This window comes from Equus przewalskii, chromosome 27, assembly GCF_037783145.1.
Source record: "Equus przewalskii isolate Varuska chromosome 27, EquPr2, whole genome shotgun sequence".
Lineage (NCBI taxonomy): Eukaryota > Metazoa > Chordata > Mammalia > Perissodactyla > Equidae > Equus > Equus przewalskii.
In genome coordinates this window covers 38,646,798-38,655,671 of record NC_091857.1, presented here as the reverse complement: position 1 = coordinate 38,655,671, position 8,874 = coordinate 38,646,798, and the positions used below count along the sequence as shown (strand labels likewise).

Genomic DNA, 8,874 nt, shown 5'->3' with positions numbered 1-8,874 from the left:
CTGGGGGTGTGGGGCTCAGGTCCCCCAACTCCTGCCCCACGAAGGATGCTCATCTGCAGTTCCCTTGGGATGGGACTTGGGCAGACGTGAGGGAATGAGCCCAGAGAGGTGACAGGCTCTGCTGGCTGAGCAGACCACGTCTGCCGGGGGCCTCGGTGGGCCGTCGGCTCTCAGGAGGCAGCCCTGCGGCACAGTCGTCATCATTGCTCCCTGAGGAAAGCCTTCTTCTGAGTCTTCCCCACGCTCAGGGCAGCTGGAGACACCTCTCCAGAGGTGCCAGGGGCTGTGGACCCGGGCCACAGGTCGGGGACAGCAGGAGAGTCCCCAGGAAAGGACTGTGGGGAGCCAGTGGGGAAACTGAGGCAGAGGGAGCAGGAGCAGCAGCTGCAGAGTCACCAGGTTGGGCAGAGATGACGCCTGTGTCCTGCTGGTGGGTGATAAATCCAGCGCTGGGTCTAGTCAGCAGGTGCCCCAGCCCAGCGAGCGAGCAGGGAGCAGAGCAAGTGCCGGTGCCCTCAGGCGAGGTGCTGCCTGTCACACGCGGTCACTCACCCTCATGCCCGCTTGGTGGGACAGGTGTCTCCAGTGCCCGGATGAGGACGCTAAGCCCCGAGGCTGGGGCTGCAGAAAGCAGAGCAGAGCATAGGGCACAGGGCTGTGTCTGTGCCCCCAAGCTCGCCATGCGCCTCAATTCCCCCTGCTTCACCCCGAGTGGGAGGCACATCCTCCAGCCGCCTTCTCCGAGGAGGCCAGGGGACAGGAAGGGGGTGGCCGGGAGGCTGGACGGGGTTTAACCCGAAACAGACTGCTCCCGTGATGGATGTGTTTGCACACATCTGCATGCGGACCCAGGCGCATGCAGGGGCAGGAACTTGGCTTCCTGGTTGCTCTGACTTGGTCACCACAACAGACTTGAAAAGCAGATATTCCGTCCCCAAGCTGCGGAGGAGGAAGCTGAGGTCGGAGGGACTCAGTGACTCAGACCCCATCCAGCCCGTCAGGTGGTGCCGGCCCCTGTGACTCCAGATCAGGTGCCTGAGCCCAGGGACAGCGCTGTTGACCAACAGGGCCAGAGGGGCAAGCCCCTGGCAGGAGAAGGGAGTGTCATGTTGGTCAGTGAGACTGCAGGGGGAGAAGTGACCACAAGGGAGAGGTGACCACAGAGGAGAGGTAACCACAGAGGGAGAGGTGGCCTCAGGAGAGAAGTGACCGTGGGAAGAGAAGTGACCACAGGGGGAGAGGTGACCTCAGAGGGAGAGGTGACCTCAGGGGAAGAGGTGACCACAGGGGGAGAGGTGACTACAGGGGGAGAGGTGACTACATGGGGAGAGGTGACCACACGGGGGAGAGGTGACTACAGGGGGAGAGGTGACTACAGGGGGAGAGGTGACTACATGGGGAGAGGTGACCACACGGGGGAGAGGTGACTACAGGGGGAGAGGTGACTACAGGGGGAGAGGTGACCTCGAGGGAGAGGTGACCACGCGGGAGCAACCCCCACCCTGCAGTGCAGGATGGGGCGGAGGAGCTGCCCCCCATGCCGTGTGCGGTGAGGGCTGTGGACAGCAGGCCTCTGTCTCTCCAGGCCTGTGGGCTGGCCTGGGCTGACCGGTGCCTGCAGCCCAGTATCCTCAGGGCCTCAGGCCCCTCTGCCCCTAGCGGGGCTTCTGCTCCCTCGGCCCTGCCCATGCCCCGCTGTTCAGCCACCTGTGGCCCCGGGGCTCTGGGAGGCTCATGAGAGCCAAGCTGATGTGCCCCGTGCCAGCTGCCAGCCAGGCAGGACAGTGCAGGGAGCTGTGCGGGCATGTGCGAGCGCTGCCTGCATGTGCAGGCACGTGTGCATGTGTGTATGTGTGCACGTGTCCCTGAGTCTGAGACCTCTGTTGTCACGGGGAAAATTCCACACGGTCACAACCATGCCAGATGCCTTGGAGGAGGCAGGGGACCGTGCGGGATCGAGGTGCTGTGTCCCGCGTGCCCCGAGGGGCTAGACGGAGGCAGCCACCGACCAAGGCCAGAGCCCTCTGCTCCAGAAACCAGATCGACGCAGACCTCCTCCTTCCAGGGCCACCGGAATCCCGTGCGTCCAGACAGAAGGAAATGCACGTTTACTGCAAACCGAGCTGCCCCGCCTCAGTTTATCGTCAAATATTGCGACAAAAACCTGCTCCCAAGAGGGCCCTGGCGGGGAGAGCCTGGGCCGGCCAGGCTGGGCAGAGCCAGCCAGTGTGTGCCTGCTTGGCTCGGGTGCCTGTAAGTCTCAGGCGGAGGGCGAGCGCTGGGATTTCCAGCCCCTCCCCGCCCCCGTCCTGTGGGCCCGGCCTTGAGCCACAGGCCACCAGCCCTCTGGCCTCGGGGCCGCGCTGAGTCACTGGCTTGCTGGGCGTGAGCTCGGCAGCTTCTCTGCACCCACGTTGCTCTGAGTTATTGCATAAACTCGGGTCCTCTGCAGGTGGCATTTCATCCTTGACTTTGACACATGGGTGACTTTTTCTTTGCTCCTTTGGGGGCACAGACTCAGAGCCCAGTGCAGAGACCCCGCAGCCTCAACTCTGAATTCCCTGGGACAGTCCGCCTGTCAGGTCCCTCCTGGGAGTTGGAGGCTGTGGCCCCTGGCCCCTGGAGGCTCGGCCTGCCAGGAGGCCCCTCTGCTGGTCTCTGCAGGATCGTCTCGGCCTCCTGGGGCTGCCGTGGTGGAGGTGCCCATCCTTCCCCTTGGCTCCTGCTCAGGGAAGTCCCCACCCTGCCCAGGAGGGCTGGGAATCCTCCAGAACGGCTCCTGCAGGAATTTGCTGTGCTCAGTGGTCAGGTCCAGCTTCCAGGCCTATCCAAGCACAGCTCTGAGGAGACATAGACACTATAGTCTAAATCAGACAATAACTCGGGAATCCTGTCTGCCGGCCTTCTCTCCTGAGGGTCTGACCCAGTGGGGGTGGGTTGAGGGTGTGAGGGAGGCGCCCCGCTGGGCAAACGCTTTCAGAGGGACCCATCCAGGTATCAGAGCCCCTGTAAAGCTTCCTTCCTCACCCTGCCTGCTCTCTGCTCAGGAAACCTGGGAGACCGTGCTCTCCGTGACCTTGGGTTGAGGACATCAGGCATCGCATCCACCCCAAGCTGAAGGCCAGCGTGGCTTTCAGAGTTGTGACAAGCTCCCTGCCCGCCTCTGTCCCTCCGGGAACCCTCTGCAGCTCCCCTGGAGCTCTAAGGCTGGGCCTTCCCCCATCTCAGGTCACAAACCAGCCCCAGAAACAGGGCAGGGTGGTAGAGGCGCAGGGTCTGGGGTTCCAGGCTGGAGGCTGGGGGTGCTGCCCAGAGAGCCTTGATGGGCCCCATGGATCAAGGCGTGGGCAGGGAGACGGAGGGGGGAAGAAGGGGAAAGAGGGATCCATCCTGTGGTCAAAAGGGGGAAGGGGTTGGGAAGAGGAAGGCATGGCACGTTTACTGCAAGCCGAGCTGCCCTGCCTCAGTTTATCTGCTGAGCCGTCAGCGGGCCGGAGGGATGCAGGGATTGCGGGAAGAGGCGTGTGGTCCGTGGATCCCACCAGGCTGCTGGAGGAAGACGCAGCAAGGATTTATCTGCAGGTTACGTTCGGTTGCTCTGTGTGTCCCCGAGTGTTTAATCGCCTCACTGCTCCAGGACGGAAAGAGGCGGTGCTGCCCACACAATGCCCGCCTCACGGCTTTGCGACACCCGGCCTCACCCCCCACTCCCTGCCCTATGCAGCCCTTCACGGCCATCTCGAGTCGTATATAGTCCCTGCCCCCATCCTCGCCGATGTTCATGCGGTTCCCTTGCCTAGGATGCTCTGAGGGCCTTTGCCTGGGTAGCTGCAGGTGTCCTTAGAGACCCCGCCCTGCCCTTCTCCTTGTTTCCATAGTGCCTCTGCACACCCCTGCCTGAATGCCTAGTACATTAACCTGGCCTTCCTGCATCACTGTTGGTCTCTCTGTATTAGTTAGAACTCTCTTGGCTCAGAATTCCCATTCAAATGAACATAAACAGGAAGACAATTTATTGGCTTATATTAACCATATCACCCAGAAGCAGCTTCAGGCGTGGGTGGATCAAGGAGCCCAAATGTTGGCCTCAAGGTTCTACCTCACCCTCCATGTCTTAGTTCTGCTTGTCTTTGACTTTATTCTGTGCGTCAACTCTCTGCCCGTGGGCTGGAGGTAGACTTTGGCAATCCCATTTACTCCTACCAAATTAGCAGCCCCAGTGGGAAGAGGCTGATTTTCTGGTCACTCTACAGACAAGTCCCAGAAAGAGTTCTTGCAGTGCGGCTTGGGTCACGTGAGCATCCCAGAACCAACCACTGTGGCTGTTGGATGGGGTCTGCATCGTCCTTGTACTGGTTAGGGTCAGCCCCATGGAAAAGAGAGATGTGCTGCCCGGCACAGGGGAGGGAGGCTGGGCAGTGTCCACGCTTCCCTAGCAGAATGGAGGAGCTCTTGGTAGGAGCGTTGTGCATCCTGGGCGTCTCTGTACCCCCAGCCCCTCGCACGATGCCTGGCACGTAGGTGAGTACAGTCTTTCCTGAGTGGCCACCCCTCTCTTAGGGGCTCCTTGGCCAGAGGGAGTGGCATGCGTGGGCTCTGGGGAAATTATGAGGTGACAAAGGTCATCTCTGGGAGGCCTCCCAGCTGCCCACATCTTCCTCCTCTGGTGGTCTCAAGCTGAAGGACTAAACTCCGCAGTAGAATTGACCAGAGGAAGAGGTGGGCAGGCTTTCCTTCCCCTTGATGCCCTTCTCACAGTTATCACATGGCTCAACCCAACTCAAAACCCATGACCTGCAAAATTCACTTTGGGGACAGTGAGATGGGCAAATGTGAAACGGGTGCTGGACAGTGGCTGCCATGATCACCCTGGGCAGGACTCCCAGTGCCAGCCTTGGCAGAGAAGCAGAACCTTGAGGTCGTCACTTGGGGTTCTGGATCCAGCCATGCCTGAAGCTGCCCTGGGTGATGTAGGATGTAAGCCAATAAATTCTCTTTTTAATTTAAGTTCATCTGAATTGATGTCCCAAATTATCACGTCCCCGAATCTGGAAGAAAGGGGCTCGATCTTTGTGAGAATGTGAATTAAGTATTCCGCTGCCTGTACTGATGTTAGTAGGACCACCCTGCTCCCAGGGGTGGGTAGTGACGTCAAATGGATTTGGGTCCCCGTGAGTGGTGTGTTGCCTTGGCCTCTCCCCATTGGGCTGGCTGCTTCCAAGGCCCTCCTTCCCCAGGGGCCAAGAGAGGCCTTCCTGCTGTGCAGACACTACTGAGCCTGCAGTGGGAGGTACGATCAGGGATCCCAAAGACACCCCGGGTCGGAGTCACCATTCATCGCAGCAAACAGTGAAATCTCAGGATGGGTGTCCGCACAGGCGTCCTAGCTCACTTCGTCTCTCGGCGTTTCTCTTTCTAACTCCCTTCTTCTCTCATCCTCTCTTTTTATTTACCAGGCTGAACACCAGCTCCTTAAAATGCAGACAAATGCATTCACAGTCACGGTTGCTCTGAAAATGCTGCAGGTGATGGATGCTCCTGCAGGAGAAGCAGAGAAGCCAGCTCCGTGTGTGTTCTTTCTCTGTCCGCGATGGACTGCAGAGCCTCAACGTGGTGTGAACACAAAACTGCACTATTTCAGCCGATGGCGGCTTCTGGCCACGCTCTGTGAGCCGCCTCCCTGGCCCGTGAGCCCTTGCACAGATGCCACACACACCTGGTCCGCTTGGGTTAGCCAGGTGAGGTCCATCCGTCTCACACACTCCTCTCACACCCTGCTCATGCTTCCCTCCCTCCTGGCATCTCACGGGGCTTGGGGTGGGCACACGGGCGTGCTTCCTTTCCCCGGGGCCCCTCCATCCGTGGGGCTGGCTCCTCCCGGGAGCCACCAGCTCTGACTCCCCCAGCCCTACACACAGGCTGGGTTGGGGCTGGGGCTGGGTGTCTGCCCTGGTGAGTTCCGCGCACTGAACCCTGCGGGAAGGCTTCCTGCCCTGGGGGGCTCTTAGGATGAGTGTGTGCCTGTCGTGGGGGGAGTGTCGGGGGGCACTGAGTACCGCTGCCGTTTTCAAATTTAGTCACCAATTCCACCAATTCCGGCAAAAATCTCCCTCACAGTCCTGTACTCACTCTATCTGTCATGGCTGGTTGGCAAGAAGGCAGCCAGTGGTGTGCACCTCCTGGTGCTCACCCCCTGCTGGAGTCCCCTCCTACACTGTTTCTGGAGTTGGTCTGTGTGATGGTAAGTGACATCTGAGACTAAGTCACAAAGGACATGGTGGTTTCCACCTTGCTCTCTCTTGGATCACTCACTCTGGGGGAAGCCAGCTGCCATGTTGTGAGGACACTCAAGTAGCCCTATGGAGATGCCCATGTGGCAAGGAACCGAGGCCTCCCGCCAACAGCCCATGAGGAACCGAGGCCTCCCGCCGACAGCCCGTGAGGAACCGAGGCCTCCCGCCGACAGCCCGTGAGGAACCGAGGCCTCCCGCCGACAGCCCGTGAGGAACCGAGGCCTCCCGCCGACAGCCCGTGAGGAACCGAGGCCTCCCGCCGACAGCCCGTGAGGAACCGAGGCCTCCCGCCGACAGCCCGTGAGGAACCGAGGCCTCCCGCCGACAGCCCGTGAGGAACCGAGGCCTCCCGCCGACAGCCCGTGAGGAACCGAGGCCTCCCGCCGACAGCCCGTGAGGAACCGAGGCCTCCCACCAGCAGCAGTGTGAGGAACCGAGGCCTCCCGCCGACAGCCCGTGAGGAACCGAGGCCTCCCACCAGCAGCAGTGTGAGGAACCGAGGCCTCCCGCCGACAGCCCGTGAGGAACCGAGGCCTCCCGCCAACAGCCATGTGAGGAACCGAGGCCTCCCGCCAACAGCCATGTGAGGAACCGAGGCCTCCCGCCAACAGCCCGTGAGGAACCGAGGCCTCCCGCCAACAGCCATGTGAGGAACCGAGGCCTCCCGCCGACAGCCCGTGAGGAACCGAGACCTCCCGCCAACAGCCATGTGAGGAACCGAGGCCTCCCGCCGACAGCCCGTGAGGAACCGAGACCTCCCGCCAACAGCCATGTGAGGAACCGAGGCCTCCCGCCGACAGCCCGTGAGGAACCGAGGCCTCCCGCCGACAGCCCGTGAGGAACCGAGGCCTCCCGCCGACAGCCCGTGAGGAACCGAGGCCTCCCGCCGACAGCCCGTGAGGAACCGAGGCCTCCCGCCGACAGCCCGTGAGGAACCGAGGCCTCCCGCCGACAGCCCGTGAGGAACCGAGGCCTCCCGCCGACAGCCCGTGAGGAACCGAGGCCTCCCGCCAACAGCCATGTGAGGAACCGAGGCCTCCCGCCAACAGCCATGTGAGGAACCGAGGCCTCCCGCCGACAGATCCTCTGGCCCCACTCACACCTTCAGATGAAGCAACTCCATCTGACATCGTGGCTGTAACCTCATGAGAAACCCTGAGCTCTTCTCCAATCCCTGAGCCACAGAAACTGTAAGATAAGAAACGTTTGTTGTTTTCAACTGCTGAGATTTGGGGTAATTTGTTACACAGCAATAGATAACTCCACTGCCCTCTGTGTGCGTGTGTGTGCGCACGCATCCTGCTGGCTCTGCTCCTCTGACAACCCTGACTGATCCAGCACGTGTCCACACTGCCCCCCAGGCCTTTCTGCCCACCGTGACTGCAGGGCTCCTAAGGTCAGTCACTGGACACCCCCCCCCCCCCCCCGTCTAGGAGTCAACACCCCGCCCTGTGCTACCCCCAGGACATCCCCCACCCCTGCCTCGCTTCCTAAGGCCTGTCTACACTTTTGCAAATTGTCCCTTTAGTGAACGCTCCTCAAATGACCCAATTTGAATGCAACATCTGCTTCTTCACAACCCCACCCCCCCTACTCAAGACAACCAACTGCCCTCAGGAGGGACTTCCCCAGCTGTAGGAGTCTGGAAGCAGCTTTCAGCTTTCCTTCAGATTTATCCTCAAGATTTATCCTCAATTTATCCTCAGATTTATCAGCGACCGGCAAGGGCTTTTAATAAAGAAAATGCCATCAGATGCACTCACACTATTTTTTACTTTCTTGTTACTAGGCTCAATCCCCAAAAATAATTATTTGAAGGGGCAATGTGTTAGGAAACGCCGTTCAGTTCAACCATTGCCCACTTTGCCTCTTCTCTGTGCCTGGGTCCGGGAGCGACGTTCCCCCAGGGAGAGAGAGGTCTTGGGGCCGCTGGGGACGGACGGAGGCTCCGTTCCCATGACGTGGAGGGTGGATTCCCCACAGCACTCTGGGAAATTCCCCGGAGGAGGGATTTCCTTACCTCATCCCTGGAATGTTGTTTTCCCTCTGAAGGAAGCCCGGGAAGCGGGAAGCGAGGCTCTTCCTGGTAGGGATTCCCCTCCCGTGTCTCATGCGCCTCAACTGCCTGCACATCAGGGCTGGTTGCTATGGAAACAGCCGGAGGCGGCCGGTTCCTGCGGAATCAGGGTGCCCTGGGGCGGGGCTTGAACCTGCCTTTGTTTAAAAGTTTGATACTTTTATCATGAATTTTGCATTACTTTCGATTTTGAAGAGTGTTGCCCTGAAATAATATTGATCTCGATTAGTAAGATTTTTAGTGTCCCCTTTAAATTTTGCACCAAGACCAGTGTCTCACTCACCGGGCCCAGGGACGGTGTCCGGTTTCTCTCCGTGAGTGATGTGGCATGCAGGGCTGGGCCCTGCGAGCGAGACCGGGGCCAACAGGAGCCTGGACCCTCCAGGTCATTTGAACAGGGCCGCAGAGACCGAAGCCTGTGAGGGCAGGTGCAGGGGCTTTCACTCCCCATTGGAGCCCTGTGCCAGCACCTGTGGACCCTGACGGAAGCCTAGTAAATACCAG

At 60.2% G+C, this 8,874-nt stretch overlaps 1 long non-coding RNA gene across 2 annotated transcripts; it reads right to left on the bottom strand.

Annotated features, from left to right (window-relative positions):
- Positions 1 to 2,107: 2,107 nt before the first annotated feature.
- Positions 2,108 to 8,440, bottom strand: LOC139079840 (uncharacterized). Of its 2 annotated transcripts, XR_011533804.1 has the most exons (3): positions 8,314 to 8,440; positions 7,396 to 7,481; positions 2,108 to 5,538 (listed from the first exon to the last, which is right to left on the bottom strand). It is a non-coding gene; the product is annotated as an uncharacterized lncRNA (long non-coding RNA). The 2 variants fall into 2 exon arrangements; XR_011533805.1 differs by lacking the exons at positions 7,396 to 7,481; positions 8,314 to 8,440 and adding an exon at positions 6,130 to 6,236 and having other exon boundaries at positions 3,991 to 5,538.
- Between the last annotated feature and the right edge of the window lie 434 nt (positions 8,441 to 8,874).